This window comes from Erinaceus europaeus, chromosome 21 (genome assembly GCF_950295315.1).
Source record: "Erinaceus europaeus chromosome 21, mEriEur2.1, whole genome shotgun sequence".
Classification (NCBI taxonomy): Eukaryota; Metazoa; Chordata; class Mammalia; order Eulipotyphla; family Erinaceidae; genus Erinaceus; species Erinaceus europaeus.
Window position 1 is genome coordinate 35,421,539 of NC_080182.1, and position 22,936 is coordinate 35,444,474.

Consider the following 22,936-nt stretch of genomic DNA (forward strand, 5'->3'; position numbering starts at 1 on the left):
GAAGGCTAGGACTCTGGAGAGGTGAGGTGCTGGGACACATTGGGGAAGTCATCTGCCAGAAGAGGTCAGGATGGAATCATAGTAGCATCTGTAATTTCCAGACTCCAGATCTTACAACTGTCTTTGGATAAGGCCACTTGTATCTGTAGACACATGTGGCTGGACCTGAGGAGAGATCTGGGATCACAGATTTGTTCTCAGATTGGTAATGGGTTTGCCTACAAGGGGAGACAGATCAGCAAGGAAGTTTATATCTGATTGGGTTCACACCGCTGACCACCTCACGAGAGCACCATCCAAAGGGGAAGTGTCATGAGTGTGGAATGGTGCTGTGATGTGTGTCTATTGCTCTCTCTGCCGCAGTGTCTCTCACTCTCTGGAAAAAATACGAAAAAGGTGAAAACAAAGTAAGTAGCCTTGATCTCACAGTAGAAGAAGTAAGTCACAGTGAAAATAAAATTCTAGTTATGGGTCAGATAGAAGAGAAGAGAGAAATAAGATTTAGGAGAAATGAAGAAACACTATAAAAATATCAACTCCATTACCAGCAAATGAAGAGATTGAGAACAGAGGTTTTATTCAAAGATTTTTTTTTCCTTTCTAAAGAGAAAAAAATTGACCTTTGAAGTCCAGGAAGCTGATCATTCAAGTTTCCAAATGCAAAAAGGTAACACAAATGTATGTCATTGCTAAATGTCTATCTCCACATTATGCCAATTACACCTCAGTTAAAAAAAAAAAAAGAAAGAAACAGGTCAGGCTATTACTACTTTTTGGTCCCTGTTCATTTAGTATTTTGTCCTGATATCAACTCCAATTCCAGGGGGACCTGAAGCATTTGTCACCAGGAATCTTGTTTTTATACAATCCCTATAAGGGAAGTGAATCTAGAAAGCACCAGAGAAAGTCAGTCACTGTTTCTCGTATGTGAGAGAGAAGAGGAAAAAGGAAGGACATTTGGAAATAATTAATAGGCATAAGTCTGACTTAGAACAGAAGTGAAGGTAGGATTGTAAAAGTGAAAATAAAAATGGGAAATATATATAGATGGTAGATAGATAGACAGACAAACTCTATCTGCGAACTTGAGAGAACTATTGCACTTTGTGCTGGAGGAGTGGGGACACAGATCTATAGTGGTTGGAATGGTGTGGAATCATACCCTTATTATAATTTTGTAAATCAATAACTAAATCACTAATAAAACTTTAAAAAAATAGAGCAGAAATCTATGAAGTTGAAAAGCAGGGCAAACAGGAAATAAAAATAAACAAAAGATTGATTCCTTGAAGAGACCAATAAAATTGATGACCCTTCAGTCATGCTAAAAAAGAATGGATTCAAGTTACATATATTAGAATTAAGACAACAGCAAAAAAACAGCTCCGTGGATGCTCAAAGCTAACCGAAGAATTAGCATGAATATTGTTTTTACCCTAGATGACAAATGGACCAATTTCATAACCTAGATTTCAAATTTTATAACCTAGATGACAAATGGACCTATTCCTTGAAAGACACAATATGCCAATAAAGGATTTTGGAAAAATTGATGCGTTTTTACAGAGAAAACCAGAAGATAGGTCATGACATTAAAAAAGCGTCAATAAAATGGATAAGAATAGTCCTATATGTATATTAAAGAAATTTAATCAGTATTTGATAACCTTCTAAAACAGAAAATTCAAAGTCTGGATGGATTCACTGTGAATTCTATCAAATATTTTTTAAAAGAATGTCAACTTTCTACAATCTCTTTAACAAGATAGAAGCAAACACAGTAATTCCTAACGTACTTTGAGCTAATATTAAAACTAATGAATACACATGAAAGTTATGTCTCTCATGAACAGAGACAAAAATGCCTCTGAAAACATTAGGGAAGAAATCATTCTTCACTGTCTAAAAATAATTGTTCACTATGATTTAATGAGATTTATCCAACTATGTAAGGCTAGTTTGACATTTGAGAGTATCAGTTAACAAAATAATCACATCAGCTGGTTAAGGTAAAACCACAGGATCATACTAACAAATAAAGAAGGGGGAAAAAATTGACACATGCTAACCTCCATTCCTTAACAGAAAGGAATTCTTCAAACTTTATAAATAACATTTATGGAAATACTACAGCTAACTTTATACTTAACAGCAAGAAGCTCAAAACACTCTAAAATCAAAAGGCAAGACAACTTGGAAGAACTATTAAAAAAAAGAATACCAGCAACCAATAGCACAGCTATATACAAGATACTGGGTACTGTACAGCAAACCCTAACAAAAGGACTTTTCAAAGTTAACCCAATTACCAAATAATGTGATGATAACATTAACTATCGATTGTCTTTTGGAACCCTAAGACAGCAGGAACCTCACATCCCCACTATAGAGCCTCTACTTCCCCCAGTCCTGGAACCTTTGGATAGGGCCCACTTTCCCGTATGCCTCTCCCAATCCACATAAAATAATATTGCATCTGCTGATCGCAACCTAATTAACACAACGATTGCCACCTCAACATGCTTCACCTCAGACTGTGTCCAGAGACTTCACGTGTGGAATGACAACCCTTCAGCTTCATTACTCGGGTGAGACCTTTCCTTTCATAGTATACTCTAATTCCATCTTAGGTGGTTCACTTTCTAACAAAGTCCCAAAACCTAGATATACACCAGTTTCTGTGAGAGAGAGCATATGTTCACACGTATCCATAAACTACTGCAAAATATATAACTGAAAGCAGAAGCACACTAGAGTTTGCAGTGAGTACCCCGTAACACTTCCTCTCCACTATGCCAAGCTTTGGGTCCATGATTGCTCAACAATTTGTTTGGCTTTGTATGTTAACTCTCTTTTCAGTCACCAGGTTCCTGATGCCATCAGGATGCCAGCCAGGCTTCCCTGGACTGAAGACCCCACCAATGTGTCCTGGAGCTCCGCTTCCCCAGAGACCCACCCTACTAGGGAAAGAGAGAGGCAGACTGGGAGTATGGACCGACCAGTCAACACCCATGTTCAGCGGGGAAGCAATTACAGAAGCCAGACCTTCTACCTTCTGCATCCCACAGCCACCCTGGGTCCATGCTCCCAGAGGGATAGAGAATGGGAAAGCTATCAGGGGAGGGGGTGGGATATGGAGATTGGGTGGTGGGAATTGTGTGGAGTTGTACCCCTCCTACCCTATGGTTTTGTTAATTTTTCCTTTCTTAAATAAAATAAAATAAAATAATAAAAAAAAGAATACCTAGATTATCAGGTTAAAGCCCTACTTGTGTGACCCATTAACTATTAATACCAGGGAAAGTATTTAACCAGGCTAAACATTTGTCTGTAAAATGGAGTTAGATGACCACATCCACTTTAAGGCATGACTGGACAAGAAGAGAGTACAAAACAGTGTGTGTGTACAGGAGGTGGTAAAGAAACTGCTTTGCAGAGCATCAATATATTGGCTGATGTTGGCTGTTCGTTTTGTCCTTGCTGCTCTCACCTTGACAATGAGACAGCTTGTGAATACAGGAATCTACCAAGATACAGACTAGGGAATAACCTAGGAAATAAACTATATTTACTCATCTCTTCTGTTTTTTAATTTTTTAATATTTTATTTATTTATTTTTCCTTTTGTTGTTCTTGTTTTTTTATTGTTGTGGTTATTATTGTTGTTATTGATGTAGTCATTGTTAGATAGGACAGAGAGAAATGGAGAGAGGAGGGGAAGACAGAGAGGAGGAGAGAAAGACAGACACCTGCAGACCTGCTTCACTGCCTGTGAAGCGACTCCCCTGCAGGTGGGGAGCCGGGGGCTCAAACCGGGCGCCTTATTCAGGTCCCTGCACGCAGCGCCATGTGCGTTTAACCCGCTGCGCTACCACCCGACTCCCCTACTCCCCTCTTCTTAAGTGTTCCTCATACAAATTTCTAAGCCTTTAAGTTTGTATAGGTGTATAATGATTTGTTATATTTTATACTTTTCCAATGTCACTCAGCCATCATCTCTCTGAATCCTGATGGCATCCCTGTGAAATTGGTCGAAATGATCATTCCTCTATAGAAAAAGGAGCATCTGAGACTTATCTAAGTCCCATTTAGCCCCAGTTTTCTTGTCTAATCGATCGCTATTCCTGCTATCGTATTGCTTTCACTTCTTCTTCTTCTAGCGTTTGCCCTTCTTCCGTAGCCAGCCAACAGCGTCAGGTTGAGCCTTTCACTGAAAGCATAGATCTGCGTGCTATCTAGTTCTCTGTGGATGAAGGAGTTTTAGTGAGTGTGTGAGAAATGTATCAGATAATCTGTTTGTAATCATTATCATTTGCCCGAAACTGTTCCTCTAAGTTGCCTTCTTTCTCAATAAGTGGGTTTCAGCTACTGTGAATTTCTGCTGTTTACAGGAGATCTCATTAAATCCAAATCAAAACTCATTTCTTGCCTGCTTCCCCGCCCCCTATTTGGCCAGAGTTGCAAAAGAGCAGCCATACTGATACAATTTACAGAAGCCAACAGTGACTTCAGCTAGTCTGAAATCTGTCCAGCAATACTCAAAGGACCAAAGAAGTAATAAGATATGTTGGATTACTGATAAAATATTGATTCATTGCAGCTATACCAAAAACATATACAGTTTAGGATGATAAGACTTGGGAAAGAGGTCTAACCGGTCCTCTTTAACATTCTGATAATAAAAGTCAAATGAATTTAATGACATTCAGCAAATATCTACTCTTATTGACCTTCTACATTTCAGGGTTAGAAAAGCAATAGGTAGCAAAAGAGACTGAGACACTAGTATTCTGCAGTTGGCTTGAATATTTTCTTTATTGGTTTTGAAAAATACTCTGACATCACATTGAGCAAAGCAGAGAGTAATTTACAAGACCCTCACTGTAAAGAGAGAGAGCTCTCAAAGTGCCCATATGTTCTAACTCTTACTATTCACTCTGTGAACAAATAAGCCATAAAAAAATTGGAAAATTGACTAAGTAGATATTTTCCCAAAAAATATATGGCTGGTTGATAGACACATGGAAAGATGTTCCACATCACTATTGATAAAAGACGTGCAAATCGATGTCACAGGGACTTACCTCAACAAGCTCAAGCTAGTTTTAGAGAAAAGTTATTGAGAACAAGACTCTCACCAGTATAAAAATGGGTCCCCTGGGAGCAGTGCTCTCTGGTAGAAGGAGATAACACTTTGGTGGTGGTTGAAGAGTGCTGATAAATATTCGAGGGAAATGTGGAATTGTACCCCAGTGACAACAACATCCTTGTAAAGCAAGCTTTTCTCAGTAAAAATAAGATGCCTGCCCAGTCCTTAAATGATCTAGTCATGCCAGCTTAAGCGCCAGATGCGTGAACATCATCTAACCAAGACCTTGAACAAGAACTGCCCAGGAGAGTCCAGCCAGGCCATAGAAACATGAGAGATGAGATGTTTTTAGGTAACTGTCTTTCGGACTGGTTTATTTTGCAAAATTAGATAATTGGTACAGACAGAAAGATCCAAGCTTGGTAGTTTATTGTTGTATTTTGAAATACTGACTGGGGATGCTCACACAGCATGAAGACATCTTGAAGGCAGATGGACACACTTTACTGGAACTCTGGGAAGCCATGGTCCTCCTCCTAAGTGGAGACACTTGATTTGACCAAACAGTGCACCAGCCCCTGAAAATATAAAATCAGGAAGCCCAGGCTTGGTCTCAGAAGTTCAAGTCTGACAAACAAGGCAAAGGATACAGATAGATGAGTTCAGGAAGTGGGGCTGGTCAGGAGAGAGGCATGCAAGGCCTTGGGAGGGGATGGGGCACAGAGAGAATGTTTCTGGAAGAGAATGGCTCCAATCAGTTCTGAAGGACAAACGCTTGATCTCAGTCATGGGTGCTCCTTGATGAATAAAAATGTAGATTGCGGGGGTGGGTCAGTCATAATTTCCAGGAACTTGAAGTCAACAACTAGGCCAATTGCATTATCTTGGCAATTGCTCCACTGGGTAATTTATATATTCATCTCAGAAGGACACACAGAGGACCCTGCCTACATTACTTTAAAAGCTATCATAAGGCAACAACAGGTTTTTAAAAATGCAAAGTACGATATCCAAATTCATGTATTCATTTGTTCTTCTGACATTTCCCAAGTTCACATGTAATTCAAAATCCCTATAATAGCTTGTCTATTCACAAAAAAGGTGCTTTTGGGGATGAGGAGTAATCCTATATGCTTCTAAATCATAAAATACTTCTACTTCACACTCGTTCTATGAAGTAGACTTGATATATAAACAATGCATGCTAATTGGCTGTTTATGCTCTTGGAAAGGCAACAAGAGGGTATTAATAGTTGAACTTGCATCATTCAAGTTATAAATTTTTTTTTCCTGTTTCAGGGGTCAGCATCCCTAACCCCTGAGTTATTCAAAGTTCACATACATACACACATCTAAATAATAATAATAATAATAATAACAACAATAATAATAATAAGATAGATAGATAGATAGATAGATATGATGAAAGAAATTGGCAAATTTTCTTTTGTCATCTCCAAGGCTTAACTGATCTGAAAGGGAGACAAAGAAACAGAGAGGATAAAGAGGATAGCATATATAACATCTAAAGTTCCAGTGTGGTGGGAGCCAGCCTGAACCTAGCTCATGAGTGGCAAAGTAGGCATTTATTGAAGTACTATCCTAGTGATATATTTTGCTGACCCCAGGGAAATTTCTTTTAAGGATTTGGTTCGATTGTGATTATGACTAATAAATCTGAAGTGTGCAGAACAGAGGTAACTTCTGGCAAGAGTTGATGTCTCAATCTTGAGTCTGGAAGTAGTCTTCCCTGGAAATTTGGGGCCGTTAGGAGAAGACCACTGTTATCTCAAAGTCCTCAGCATACTGGATAAGATTCACCTATCTTATAGAGGGTAATCGGCTTTGCTCAAACTCTGCTGAGTTAAATGTTAGCTACTTCTGATAAATCCCTTCACAGCAGCATCTAGGATGGGTGGGAATGCTCAAACCAGGAGAGCAGGAAATGCTCAGAAAGTAATAATAGCCATCCTGAGTTGATGAACGTTAAAGGAGGACATGCACTTCGAACCCAGAAAATACATTTCTTTTTTTTTTTAGATTTTTTAAATATTTATTTATTTATTTTTCCCTTTTGTTGCCCTTGTTGTTTTATTGTTGTAATTATTATTGTTGTAGTTATTGTTATTGATGTTGTCATGTTGGATAGGACAGAGAGAAATGGAGAGAGGAGGGGAAGATAGAGAGGGGGAGAGAAAGATAGACACCTGCAGACCTGCTTCACCACCCATGATGTGACTCCCCTGCAGGTGGGGATCCAGGGGCTCAAACAAGGATCCTTAGGCTGGTCCTTGCGCTTGGCGCCACCTGCGCTTAACCCGCTGCGCTACCGCCCGACCCCCTAGGAAATACATTTCTTGATCCACTATGATAATAAACAAATGAGGAAAATGATGTACAGACCTTTCAATTTCTATCCTTTCCTTTTCCTCCTGCTCAACACAAGTTCTCCAGGTCTTCATGACAAGAAGAGGCCCTCCATTCCCTCCACTCATCTGTGTTTATCTAATTAATGTCTATTATTTCACTAGACTAGAAGCTGGGGGTGAGGAAGCACCTTTAGGGCAAGAGGAGGAGCTCTCAAAGGTGAAATGCATATTTTGGGGCAATGGAGAGAGAAAGGAAAGCGACCAATGAGAAAGAACAGAACAGATCCCTCTACAGATGAGGCAAGGTTCTGCCTAGCAGGTCCTGTGTGATGAACAGCCCAGGTAGATTCAATTTCCTCCTCATGTAGTCTAGGATTAAATATTAGCATTCAATCACACAGAATCAGGGAAGTGCTCTTGTAAGCCTCTGCAGAGCAAGGATCCAATTTTGCCAGCTGTTCATTAAATGAAATATCCATATATATCGAGAATTTAATTAGAAAGGCAGAGGGCCAAGAATGTGATCATTGCTTGAGAAACTCATATTTCAACAGCTCTTTCCTTCCAAGAGAACCGGGGAAACTCCCAATTGTTTCCTATCCCCCCCACCCCCCTTGTTAATCATAGCCTGCTTCAAATGATTTTCTCCTCCAAATGCCCTCAGGGATGACCATTTCTGAATGGCTAGTTTTCTTTTTGTTTGTTTGTTTGTTTTTTGTAGGGAGATTAAGTACACCAGCTGCTCTTGTAGAGAGGTTGTGTCTCTCAAAACACAAGGCTTAAGCTGATTTCCTAAGCATTGTTTGCCAGTTTTGAGACAAGAGCCATGACTCTACTGGGGAAGAAAACAGCCTTTCAGAAGGAATAGAGAAAAGCCACAGACTCAAGGTGATTAGAACCACGCTGGCTGCTATTTGTGACCGCCTAGCTACATAGTCACCTACTGGGAATATTTGAAACATTGATAACCCCTCCCTCCTCCAAAGAAAAGAATCTAGGGTTTGGCAGGGACTTTGAGACAAGAGGGAAATCAACCTGAATAAACATTTGTGGAGATATAGTTTCTAGACACAGGTCTAATGCTGATCCTTTTTTATTTTTAATTTTTTATTTATAAAAAGGAAACATTGACAAAACCATAGGATAAGAGGGGTACAGCTTTGCACAATTCCCACCACCAGACCTCCGTATACCATCCCCTCCACTGATTGCTTTCCTATTCTTTAACCCTCTGAAAGTATGGACCCTAGATCATTGTGGGATGCAGAAGGTTGAAGGTCTGGCTTCTGTAATTGCTTCCCTGCTGAACATGGGTGTTGACAGTTTGATCCATACTCCCAGCCTGCCTCTCTCTTTCCCTAGTGGGGAAGGGCTCTGGGAAAGCAGAGCTCCAAGGCATATTGGTGGGGTTGTCTGTCCAGGGAAGTCTGGTTGGCATCCTGCTAGCATCTGGAACCTGGGGGTTGAAAAGAGAGTTCACATACAAAGTCAAACAAATTGTTGACCAGTCATGGGCCTAAAGGCTGGAATAGTGCAGATGAAGAGTTGGGGGGGAGGTCCTCCATTTTGTAGATAGCTAGTAGGCATATTTTAGTTATAGTTCAAAGGGCCTGTAGCTATACTAGTGTTTTTCTTTTTTGTTTGTTTGTTTTTTTTTTGCCTGAGCCTGAAATCTGATATGCAGGTGGATCCTAATTATTGTCTGGGGAGATGATGTCATGGCTGAAAAAAGGACCAGAAAGCTGGATCAGGGAAGCGAGTAGCTCCCTAATATTGGAAAGGGATATAAATACTACTGTAAATCTCATCGGTTTGATGTGATCTGGGGCCCATAATTATAATGTTAATCCTTTATCTTGAAGTCTCAGAGGCTCACTTCCCTCATCTGCACAATGAAGTATTTTCAGCTTATATAGCTACTTGCTGAAGGCACCGAGCCCCAGTGACAATCCTACTGGGAAAAAGATGTAGTAGCAACTATGACACCATCTCCTCATACAATAACTTGGGTCCACCTACATATGAGATGTCAGGCTCAGACAAAGACCAGTAAAGTTATGGGCCCTTTAGAATATACCTAAAATAGATCTACCAAATGGAGACCCCAAATCTTTTTCCCCAAATGAAGACCCCAAATCTTCATCTGCAACAATCCAGCCTTTAGGCTCATGATTAGTCAATAATTTTTTCTGCTTTATATCTTAACTCTTTTTCAGCCAACAGGTTCCAGATGCTACCATGATGCCAACTGGACCTCCCTGGGCAGAAGACCCCACCAATGTCTTCTGGAGCCCCACCTCCCCAGAGCCTGCCCCACTAGGGAAAGAGAGAGGCAGGCTGGAATTATGGATCCACCTGCCAATTCCCATGTTCAGCGGGGAAGCAATTACAGAAGCAAGACCTTCCACTTTCTGCACCCCATAATGACCCTGGGTCCATACTCCCAGAGGATTAAAGAATAGGAAAACTATCACAGGAGGGGATGGGATATGGAGTTTTGGTGGTGGGAATTATGTGGAGTAGTACCCCTCTTATCCTATGGTCTTGTCAATATTTCCATTATATAAATAAAAATTAAAAAAAAGATGTAGTATATGGTCATGGGACATTTAACAACTGGAGTCCATGCTAGAGTCTATATATGATGGTGATTTCAATAAACTGTATCCTCAGATTAGGTGTGTAGTGAGCTCTGCCTTCTAGGTCTGTATGACCAGGCTCTGTTAGTACTTAATGCTCAGAAGACTGCCCCTCAATCCCAGGTAGTGGCTCTGAGCTCAGATCTGGATCCTTGTGCCTGATGGTGCATGCTCTCTACTGGGTAACCCACCACCTGACCCCCCCAATTAACACCTTTTACAGCTGCTGATTCAGATGAAGATGCTTAACTGCCTCTTTCTCCAGGAGAAATGCGAAGAACTGATAGTGCACTGAGATAAAATGCGAGCACTAAAGTTTTTAGGACAAAACAAGTTTCTAAAAGATTTTGCATCACAGGACATATATTTGTGGATCTTAGAGGTAGATCACTGGTATAGACAAAAACAACAGATTGCCTATTTTTCTCCAAATAATGATTATTCATTACCAATGACTGTAAGTGTCAGCACTGTTGGGGAACTTTAGACACAAAGGAGGTTTGCAAACTCTGTGTGTCTGAGACTGTGGGGTGTCCATAGCTCAGTGGAAGCTGGATTGAAAGAATTAGGAAAGAATGCCAATGCAGTGACTTATTAATAACACCTTTACGCGTTTAAATCACGCAGATAGCCCCTTGCGGAGCCGTTATCCCAACTCGCACCTGGTTGTTGACTTGCTCCCCACTATGAAAATGTAAGGCGTTCTTTGCCTTAATCACTGACCAGTACAAGCCTGATAATTTGTTTACTGCTCATCTCCACTCACTGAGATCACCCACAACGGTGCACCAGGGCTTGTGAGCATTTCCATGACCAGTCTCTGGAGGCCCAACAATCAGGTGCTTAATGGTGCTGTTTCAGGATGACGGTCATCATGGAGAAAGGAGAGTGACCAGGAAGGAGCTGCACTTGGGAATAATTTATTAAGGCAAAATTCTTGGAAAAAGCTCCTCTGGGCTGCTGGTGGCACTAATCCAGGAAATGCAGATGTTAAAGCTCAGGAGGAGAAAAGAGATTGTTTGGCAGGAAGTGTGTGAGTGAATTAGATACCATTACATGCTATCATATCACTTAACATGTCCCCAAGCACACTCCACACAAGGTTCCAAGGGCATCAGCAAAGCAGAATAGATACTTTTAGCCAGAGGACACTCCCCTGCCTTCAAGAGAGTTTCCATGCAAAGTCCCTGTTTCAAAGTGTCCCTTTCATTGACACCTTTTGCCATGCAGCCTTTGCTGTCTCAGAAACACTACAGGGTCAAATCCAGCACAGTCTGTCTCTCACTGAATCCCAAGAAACTATCAGCTACTGAACATCACAGGGTCAAATCCTGCACAGTCCTTCTCTCACTGAATCCCAAGAAACTATCAGCTACTGAGCACCAGCTATGTGTCAAGAACCCCAAATCCAAAAGTGTCATCAGATCCAAGCAATCACCTTAGGCTTGGCTTTAGAGGAGAAAAAATGAAGTTCAGGTGGCACACCTGGTTGAATGCACATGTTGTAGTGCACAAGGACCTAGGTTCAAGCCCCTGGCCCCCACATGCAAGGGGAAAGCTTTGAGAATGGTGAAGCAGGTCTGCAGGTGTCTCTTTTTCTCTCTCCTTCTCTATCTCTTCCTCTGTTTTCATTTTTTTTGGCTATAGCTATTCAATAAATAAAGAAGATAAAAAAATTTAAAAAAGAAAATAAAATGAAGTTCAAGAGAGTTTATGTGTTTTTTCTCATGGTACCAGCTAGTAAGAAAGTTGACTTTAGTTCATTTATTCAAATGACTGATTTTTAGTAAGCATCTAAGTGACTAGGACTGAGAAGAACCTAGTGAATATGAAAGACAAAGTAAGCAGGAGTCGGTTGATGGTGCACCTGGTAGAGTGCCTATTGTACCATGTGGGAGGTCCTGGGTTGAAGCCTCTGGTTCCTTGTGGGTGGGTGGGAGTTGTTTCATGAACAGTAGAGCAGTGCTGCAGGGGTCTCTCTTTCTCTCCCTCTCCCCCTTCCTCTTTCACTCTATTTCCCTCTGTCTTCATTGAGTAACAGAAAAGCCCACTGAGAGCAGTGTTGTGTAGGCACCAAATCCCGGTAATAAACCTGACAGGAAAGAAAATAAAGAAAAAGTAGGCATAACTTATTGGGAGAACCCTAGGGTGGCCCAGGGTCCTGTTCAGATCCAGGACAAAGTATTTTACTTAGTAGAGAAGGTCTAGTCATGCTTTCCCAAGGAATGGACAAGTTAGCTGAGCCTTAGAAGAAATGAAAATGTGTAATGTCTCAAGAATACTGTTCTAGGAAACCCCAAATGAAAATACAGGAGGTGGAAGGGGGCTGAGTGTGGTAACAAAGCAAAATAAATGCAGGCAGGCAGAAGCAAAGGTTAGATGTCAAGAAGCATTTTCAGTCCTAGGACTATTTTGGTTTTTAGCCAAGCCTATTAGAAATTTCATGCAGAGAAAAGTAAAAACAGATGAGTTTTGGAAGCTCACTCAGAAGGATGCAGAGAAAGCTTTTGACAAAATACAACATCCCTTTATGATCAAAACACTACAGAAATGGGAATAGATGGAAATTCCTGAAGATAGTGGAGTCTATATATAGCAAACCTACAGCCAACATCATACTTAATGGTGAAAAACTAGAAGCATTTCCCCTCAGATCAGGTACTAGACAGGGCTGCCCACTATCACCATTATTATTCAACATAGTGTTGAAAGTTCTTGCCATAGTAATCAGGCAGGAGAAAGGAACTAAAGACATACAGATTGGAAGAGAAGAATTCAAACTCTCCCTATTTGCAGATGACATGGTAGTATACATAGGAAAAACAAAGGAATCCAGCAAGAAGCTTTTGGAAATCATCAGGAAATATAGTAGGGTGTCAGGCTACAAAATTAACATTCAAAAGTCAGTGACATTCCTCTATGCAAACACTAAGTTAGAAGAAGATGAAATCTAGAAATCAAATCCTTTTGCTATAGCAACAAAAACAATTAAATATCTAGGAATAAACCTAACCAAAGAAGTGAAAGACTTGTATGCTGAAAATTATGAGTCAGTACTCAAGGAAATTAAAAAAGACACAAAGAAGTGGAAAGATATTCCATGGTCATGAGTTGGAAGAATTAACATCATCAAAATGAATATACTACCCAGAGCCATCTATAAATTTAATGATCCCAACAAATGCTACAAATGTTTATCTGGAACCAGAAAAGACCTGGAATTGCCAAAACAAGCTTGAGAAGAAAGAACAGAACTGGAGGCATCACACTCCCAGATCTCAAATTGTATTATAGAGCCATTGTGATCAAAACTGCTTAGTACTGGAACATGAATAGACATACTGACCAATGGAATAGAATTGAGAGCCCAGAAGTAAGCTCTCACTCCTATGGACATCTAATCTTTGACAAAGGTGCCCAGACTATTAAATGGGGAAAGCAGAGTCTCTTCAACAAATGGTCTTAGAAAAAATGGGTTGAAACTTGCAGAATTATGAAACTGAACCACTTTAATTCACCAAATACAAAAGTAAATTCCAAGTGGATGAATGACTTGGATGTTAGACCAGAAACTATCAGATACTTAGAGGAAAATATTGGCAGACATCTTCATTGAAATGAATCCAATTACAAAGAAGACTAAGGCAAGCATAAACCTATGGGACTGCATCAAATTAAAAAGCTTCTTCACAGCAAAAGAAACCACTACCCAAACCAAGAGACCCCTCACAGAATGGGAGATCTTTACATGGCATACATCAGACAAGAGTTTAATAACCAAAATATAAAAAGAGCTTGCCAAATTCAACAACAAGAAAACAAATAACCTCATCCAAAAATGGGGAGAGGACATGGACAGAATATTCACCACAGAAGAGATCCAAAAGGCCAAGAAACACATTAAAAAATGCTCCAAGTCTTTGACTGTCAGAGAAATGCAAATAAAGACAATAATGACAATAAAGACAATAACACTTCACTCCTGTGAGAATGTCATACATCAGAAAAGGTAGCAGCAACAAATGCTGGAGAGGTTGTGGGGTCAAAGGAACCCTCCTGCACTGCTGGTGGGAATGTCAATTGGTCCAACCTCTGTGGAAAACAGTCTGGAGAACTCTCAGAAGGCTAGAAATGGACCTACCCTATGATCCTGCAATTCCCCTCCTGGGGATATATCCTAAGGAACCCAACACACCCATCCAAAAACATCTGTGTACACATATGTTCTTAGCAGCACAATTTGTAATAGCCAAAACCTGGAAGCAACCCAGGTGTCCAACAACAGATGAGTGGCTGAGCAAGTTGTGGTCTATGTACACAATGGAATACTACTCAGCTATTAAAAATGGTAACTTCACCATTTTCAGCTGATCTTGGATGGAACTTGAAAAAATCATGTTAAGTGAAATAAGTCAGAAACAGAAGAATGAATATGGGATGATCTCACTCTCAGGCAGAAGCTGAAAAACAAGATCAGAAGAGAAAACACAAGTAGAACCTGAACTGGAATTGGCGTATTGCACCAAAGTAAAAGACTCTGGGGTGGGGGTGGTGGGGAGAATACAGGTCCCAAAAGGATGACAGAGGACCTAGTGGGGGTTGTATTGTTATATGGAAAACTGGGAAATGTTAATGCATGTACAAACTATTGTATTTACTGTCTAATGTAAAACATTAATTCCCCAATAAAGAAATTTAAAAAAATAAAAAAATAAAAAATAAACATAAAAAAGAGAGGATGATATTTGAGAACTAGAAGAAGAGATGGCTGGGAGAAGGGAGTCTGGAGACTATCAAATAGGTTGTTAGGATGCAAAGATTCAGCGAAGGGTTATGCAGAGACTCTCAAGCCCTAGTTTAGTGGTAACTTTAGTTCTAGGGCCTTCACGGTTTGTTGAGTAACACCACTGGCTCCCTGGGTTCTGTGGCTTATAAACAGGACATCTTGGCCTCCATTTTATTTATTTATTTATTTATTTATTTATTTTTATAGAGAGATTCATTTATTTCTTTTTTTAAATTTTATTTATTAATGAGAAAGGAGGAGGAGAGAGAAAGAACCAGACATCACTCTGGTACATGTGCTGCCAGGAATTGAACTCAGGACCTCATGCTTGTGAGTCCAATACTTTATCTACTGCGCCACCTCCTGGACCACAAGAGATTCACTTATTGATTACAAAATTATTTTGGGGGGAGTCAGGCAGTAGCGCAGAGGGTTAAGCACAGGTGGCGCAAAGCGCAAGGACCAGCGTAAGGATCCCGGTTCGAGTCCCCAGCTCCCCACCTGCAGGGGAGTCACTTCACAGGTGGTGAAACAGGTCTGCAGGTGTCTATCTTTCTCTCCCCCTCTTTGTCTTCCCTTCCTCTCTCCATTTCTCTCTATCCTATCCAAAATGACAACAGCAGTAATAACTACAACAATAAAACAAAGACAACAAAAGGGAATAAATAAACAAATAAATAAAAATTTTAGATTATTTTTTTTTGGAAGTTGGGTGTTGGTATGCATGAGACCCCTTCTGTTTCATTTGGTTTAAATCCCCCCTGCTTAACACTATTCTATTTACATAACCACTTCATTCTATTTACATAACCACTGTTAACAAGTTCCACCCTCCCTCCAGGGCATTTGTGGTTCAGTGATAGGATTCTCGCCTAATCTGCCCCCTCTTTGTCACACTCTGATTTTCACCAGTCACTTTTCTCTCCACCCTCTCTATGTCACATCCTGTTTCCACCTTACTTGGCAAATATATATAAAGACAGCATTGTGAGTTTTACAGTACTTTACCTTGAGTTTAGCTTAGCTCGTCTTAGATTGTGCTGCATCCTGCATGAATAAAGAGATACTGCCTACAGCTTAACCATGAGTCCCTGGTCGTCTGTTACCCGCCCGTGAAGCCAGCCCAGCGAAAACAACATAACCCGTCGAAAACAACAGTTGGGCAGAAGTGCAGCAGGTTAAGTGCAAAGCGCAGGGATTGGCATAAGGATCCCAGTTCGAGCCCCCGGCTCCCCACCTGCAGGGGAGTCGCTTCACAAGCGAAGAAGCAGGTCTGCAGGTGTCTATCTTTCTCTCTCTCCTTCTCTGTCTTCCCTTCCTCTCTCCATTTCTCTCTGTCCTATCCAACAACGACAACAATAACAACTACAACAGTAAAAAAACAACAATGGCAACGAAAAGGAATAAATAAATATTTTTTAAAAATTATTTTTTCATTGTTGACAGTGTCAGAGATAAATTGAGACAGAGAAAGAGACACCTGCAGCACTGCTTTACTACTTGCGAAGATTTCCCCCTTCAGGTGCGGAATGGAAGCTTGAGCCAGAGTCCTTGCATGCGAAGACATGTGAGCTCAATCTAGTGCACCACTACCTGCCCCTTGGTCTCCATATTTACGTGAGGCAAATCCTGAAGTAAAGACCCTACTGGCTTTGGTTCTCCAGAGAACCCAAATTCAGTACATAAGTGGTGAACTCACTTGCTAAGAGCGTAGGAACAGAAAAGCAGTTTCCAGATCTAGTGTGAGGCTGAACAGAACGTGTTCTTTCTCGAACAGTGTCACAGTGAACCTTCACTGTCCTGAGGTCACCCTGAGCGAGGTCACCCAAGTCCCCAGGGTACAGTTTTCAGAGAGCTGATGAGACTTGAGGATCAGGTAGTGACCAACAAGCCCACCGACCCAGACTCAAAGAGCAGGGGGACACCGTTTCTGTAGTCAGTGAGGAAGGCAGAGATTCCACTTCCCACTTAATTTGTGGCCAAAAGGAACTATTTATATACTTACAGTTAAGCATATTGAGTTTACTCTGAGTTGATTACATTTACTGAAATAGCTAACAAACTCATGGTAGATTGGGGTTTGCTCCAAATCCACCCAACTTGCATAGGGTCGGAGAGATAGCTCACCTGTCAGGGTCTCTGCCTTGCCATGTGCACGGCCCACGTCCCACGTTCAAGCTCTGGCACTACGTAGGAGGAGCCAGGGACACAAGGCCACTCTGATAATCCCTTTCCCTCTCTTTCAATTTTTCTCCTTCCCTGTCTCTGAGTGAGTGAATGAATAAGTAAATGAATGTATGAAACGGCAGAGGAATCATGCGTACCTCAGGTCTTGACTTTGGAGACAAAAAAGAATTTGTGTTTCTTTAGGTTTCTTTAGGGAGTGATTCATGGAAACACTGATAGAAAAGTATGGGAGTGAAAATGGAGAACATAAGGACAGTGATACACAAAATTCTTAGCTGGGAATCTATCTTTCTTCTGGAAGAATGTAGCCCCCATAATTCCACAGTTGGCTTCTTCCCAGTGGGAGGAAGCTGGGCTATTTATTCACCAACCCTCACTGTCACTGGGTGATGGTTATCTCAGAATCTGTCACTGGGTGAGGGTTATCTCAGAATCTGTCACTGGGTGAGGGTTATCTCAGAAGTAACTCCTATGCTCCACATAGGCAGGCAGGTTCCTAAGGTCAGAGAAAGCCTCCCCCACCCCACCTGCACAGAAGAGGTAGGAAGCCTTTAGAAAACACTGAAACAATGAACACTGGAAGGACAGGGCTGTCACCTGCTGGCCAGCTTGGAAGGCAAAAGCTCCCTTATTAAGGACACCTACCACAGCCTGCCCCCTTAGCTTTAGAGATCCTAGCAGTCTCAACAAAGGGGTGATTAAAGCGTTAACTACACAGGCTGCTGATATCAGGTGACCTAAGTGAACCAAAAGGTGGCACTTGGGCCCCTTGACACACTGTGGGAATTTCCCTTTTTCCTTACCAAAAAATAATAGCCAAATGTGACCATGATTTGCTCATGATCTTCAAAGTTCTATTGCCTTTGGACTCATGCAATGAAGACTGTCAGGATTTCTTGCCAAATATTAATCAAGTTGTTTTGTTAAAAAGGGACTCAATAAGTGATTAGATTATGGTTTTCCAAGCCAACTGGAAGGCTACTGCCAGCTGAAACTCTGGCCAAAGATCTCCCCTCTAGAAGCTGTGGTGCAGTGCTCACAGTGCAATACAAACATGTTAGAGTGACATCAGTGCTCAGGCTTTAACTGTAAGGGTGAGAGGCTAGCTAAATTATATGCATTTTTGTCTTTGTAACTTGAGGGGGGTGTTGATATTTGTACTCATAAGATTTTGTTTGTATGTTTTGTGTTTATTCCCTTCTCTCCCCTCTTTGAGCATTTTGGAGAGAACCCTTATTATTTGTCGCAAGCTTAAATCAATAAATATGCTTAGAGTTGTTATTTGAAATGACAAAAAGTGCTAAGTTTTAGGGTTATCACTGTCAATCAAGTTTATTCATTGAAGTAAGACTCATATTCAGGTGCTGTCACTCAATGTTTATGCAAAAGACTCAATGTTTATTCCCCAGTCCTAGGTTCAGTCCCCAGAACCACCATAAAGCAGAGCTGAGCCATGCTCTGATCTCTCTGCCCTTCTCTTTAGATGTATTTCTCACTAAACATAAAAAGATATTAAGTAAAGAAGAAGATGCAGAATCAGGAATGACACAACAGCTGTCTTGCTTTATCAGAGTTGATGTTCAGAAGCCAAGACAAGCAGAGGCAATATCATCACTCTTTATCCTGCTCAAGATTTTGTATTAATATATTGGAGGGTTTTTTTTTTTCAAGTGCAACTGCCCTAGCTTTACATGAGAATCAAACATTGACTAGACTTATGAAAATGTAAGTCAATCCATTCATCAAAAAATCTACTGGGTAGCTATTAAGTTCAAGGTACTGTGAAAGGTGTCAGGGACCTGAGTCAGACAGACACACACACACACACACACACACACACACACACACACACACGAAGTCTTTTGAGTTTGTTTGTTTGTTTTTTTTGTTTTTTGGCTCAAGGCTTACATTAGCCACATAGCATCCATTTTTTTTTATCCATGGGAAACTTTTCAAAAGTCCCCTATCAGGGTTTTAGTGTTACCCCACGAAGAAATAAGCTTAGAAGGTGAATGAGAAGCAAGGAGAGGAAGTGAGACCAAGTCCTTGACTAGTTCTTCTTTTTTCAATACTCTTTTAAAAATTTCAGATGTAAAAATAGAGATGCACAGAGAGGGGGAGAGACCACAGCACTGCTCCACTCTCTGTGGGACATCCCCCGGTACTCTGGTGCTCTCAGGTGTTCCCAGGACTCAAACTCAAGGACATATTCTGCCAGGTGAGCTGTCTCCAAGTCCTTCATTTTAAAAGCTTCACTTTTTCAGAAAGAGAAGGATGAACATGGGGTGATCTCACCCATAGACAGAAGTTGAAAAACAAGATCAGAAGGGAAAACACTAAGCAGGGCTTGGACTTGAGTTGGTGTATTGCGCCAAAGTAAAAGACTCTGGGGGTGGGGGGGGGGGCGGAGAGGGTTCAGGTCCTGGAACATGACGGCAGAGGAGGACCTCCTGGGGGTTGTCTTGTTATGTGGAAATGTTACGCATGTACAAACTATTGTATTTTACTGCTGATTATAAACCATTAATCCCCCATAAAGAAAAAATATATCAATCAATAAAAAACAAATTTGAATTTTGATTTTTCATTGTTTTATAAAAAAAACTCTCAGTATCTTTTAAACTCTCCACCCTCTCAGTGAACTTAGAGTTGCTTTGAAGATGTAGAATTTTAAAATCTGCAAATATAAATAGTCTACCACTCTGCTGGAAGCATAAACATATTTTGTTATCACAAAACCATTATCCAAATGAACCCAGCCACACTCAAAGTGTTCTATATGCAGAAACAATTAGTTTTCTCTGGGAAAAGTTGTCCCAAACTGCTAAACATAATATAAGAAATTCTCAAATGAAAATCAGAATTTCCAGAAGTCCAAGTCCTCTCTCATCGGACAGCAGCTGGGTTGAGTGATAGGTTTTTCCTAAAATGATCCCTACCAACTGGAGCATTTTCAGGGCAAAGGGGAGATTTCCATTAGTCATGTGTTACACTCCATGGAAACAAGGCATTTCACTGGGGTCAAAACACTGAGTTATAATTAGGCTCCACAGTGACCGATTTTTGTATTATTGTGTGAGAGACATCAGGGCTCTATCCCACCATTTCTGATGTGCAGTTTTCTTCTCACTATACTTATTCTAATGCGGTGTAGAGAGGGAACCCAGGACCTAATGCACTTTACCGCCTTCCCTGCTCGTGAATTTGGGGCAGCAGTTCCCTTTGCCTTTAGTAAGCTTTCCAATGACCACCATTTGCCTCACTTCTTGTGCATTTATGTTTGTAGTATACGAAACCCTTCCAATTATTTTTCCTCAAAGTTAGGTCATTATTACAATTCATGTATTACAATTCATATTTTTCCTCAAAGTTAGGTCATTATTATAATTCATGTGACAAGTAAGATTCAGGAAGCTTCAGTGATGTCCAACCATAGACTACAATTTGGACCAAGACCTGTTTCACAAGACCTGTTTGCTGTTTCACAGCAAAGCTAGCCCATCCCTTACTTCAGTCAACAAAGCATCAGTTATAAAGATCAGGAAAGGCCAAGAAAGACTCTAATCAATCTGGTTTCCCTGGAAATGTATTATATTCACAATACTTCTGAAGGTAAATTAGATTAATCTAACTTTCAGACTTACTTTGGGGCTATAAGAGAGAGGGGTCTCTGCTTGAAGCATGTCTCAATCACCCTGACCACTTTTATTTATTTGTAGATAGTAAAGCTATCAGTTGCAGATTTTTGAAAAGTTTCAGGGACGGAGTGTACTTGCTGAAGGGGAAGTTTCCCTGGTTGCTTTAAACATCATTGCAGTAGGGGGACTAACAGGGAGGTGTATGCAGATGATTAAATAATGCACTCACTTTTATTGATGATGCTTGTAATTTGCCCTCTGTCTTTGCTCTTAATTAATCACTCTGGGCAGTACCTGTGAAAATAAATAAATGAATGAATTTTCACACACATTCTAAATGCTTAAACCCCCCCCCCTTTTTTAAATTTAGACTATCTTAAGGGAACAGAAGAATGGGCATTACTAATATACTTAACAGTGACCTTTTTGGAGACTTGCTTCACAACAAGATTTAGTAAACTTAAAAAACTACTTAAAAAAAGAAACCAGGATCACATCAGATTGATGGGGTTTACAGTCAACAACATTTATACCCCTTTCCAATATTAAGGAGCTGCTCTCTTCCCTGATCCAGCTTTCTGGTCCTTTTCTCAGCCATGACATCATCTCCCCAGACAATAACTTGGTTCCACCTGCATATCAGATTCCAGGCTCAGGAAAAAAAAAAAAAAACTAGTATGGCCACAAGCCCATTGGAATATAACTAAAATATGCCTACTAGCTATCTACAAAATGGAGGACCTCCCCCACAACTCTTCACCTGCACTATTCCAGCCTTTAGGCCCATGACTGGTCAACAATTTGTTTGGCTTTGTATGTGAACTCTCTTTTCAGTCACCAGGTTTCAGATGCTAGCAGGATGCCGACCAGACTTCCCTGGACAGACAACCCCACCAATGTGTCCTGGAGCTCTGCTTCCCCAGAGCCCTTCCCCACTAGGGAAAGAGAGAGACAGACAGGCTGGGAGTATGGATCGACCTGTCAACGTCCATGTTCAGTGGGGAAGCAATTACAGAAGCCAGACCTTCCACCTTCTGCACCCCACAATGACCCTGGGTCCATACTCCCAGAGGGATAAAGAATGGGAAAGCTATCAGGGGATGGGATGGGATATGAAGTTCTGGTTGTGGGAATTGTATGAAGTTGTACTCCTCTTATCCTATGGCTTAGTCAATGTTTCCTTTTTATAAATAAAACATTTAAAAAATTTAAAAAAGCAAAAATCATTGTTCTTAAAAATTTAAAGCTGATTCTCCAGTGAGCATTTAGTGTCTTTTATATATATCATACAATTAAATCTCACATAAAACAACATTCAAAGTGAGCATACTTTTGAGTGGAAAACAAGCTTCCTTTTTCGGTTCTCCTCTGCACCTGCAATATTTTGGAATAAAACAAGGGCAGGAGGAGGGAAGAGATGGCTTCTTTTATGGAGAGAAAAAGAACATGTGTTTTTTCATGTATTTTAAAGTTATGCACTTTCAGACACTTTGTTTAATCTGTCCAGGATTTTTCTGTAGGTGGTCTTACCTAAGGGAACACCAAAAGAAAAATTTAATCTTTCAATCTTTCTAAGAGGTGTGTTTGAAAAAAAAAATTAAAGAAAATACTGCTCATCACATTCTGATGGATGCAACTATAGAACAAGACTTCTAACAACCTTCCTATCTCAAAACGTACGACTCCCATCGTCATCTCAGATTTTCTTAATCACCTTCACCACCTGGTCTGTCCCCCATCAAGCCTTTCTTCTCACTGGCAAAAACCACCTTTAAACACAGGTAGACTGAACTTCTCAAACAGGGAAGTGGGAACTCCTGATCATGAGACACAGAAATAGAGAAACCATTTCCTGATGTTCCTATTTCTCTCTCTTTCTCTCTCATATGCCCTACCACTCCTCCAACCCATCAGATTGACTGTACAGGTGACACCAATCCAGGTAGTTAAACCTGCACTCAGGATTCTCTTGAGAATGTTAAAAGGGAAATTATGAAACAGAGAATTTTTTTTGACCCTGGCCTCCTCCCTTCTCTTCAGACAGCAACAAAATCCCATTCATCCTTAGTAAATAAATGCGGGCAAGGTGCAGGAGGGAAAGTGCAAGGTGAATCTATTCAGAGTTAGAGTGGCTTTTCTTGACCCCGACTATGCCCTCCCTGATCCATGCCTGTAGTCCCAGGAGCCCACCACTGGCCAGTCTGCTGCATAGGGACACAGTGTTGGGT

At 40.7% G+C, this 22,936-nt stretch overlaps 1 protein-coding gene across 1 annotated transcript in view; it reads right to left on the bottom strand.

Annotated features, from left to right (window-relative positions):
* Positions 1–22,936, bottom strand: part of COL6A6 (collagen type VI alpha 6 chain) — a 162,100-nt gene that overhangs the window by 138,653 nt on the left and 511 nt on the right. Inside the window, exon 2 of the mRNA XM_060180900.1 lies at positions 20,938–21,002. The gene's annotated coding sequence lies outside the window, so the exon portion shown is untranslated. The remainder of the gene's footprint in view (positions 1–20,937; positions 21,003–22,936) is intronic.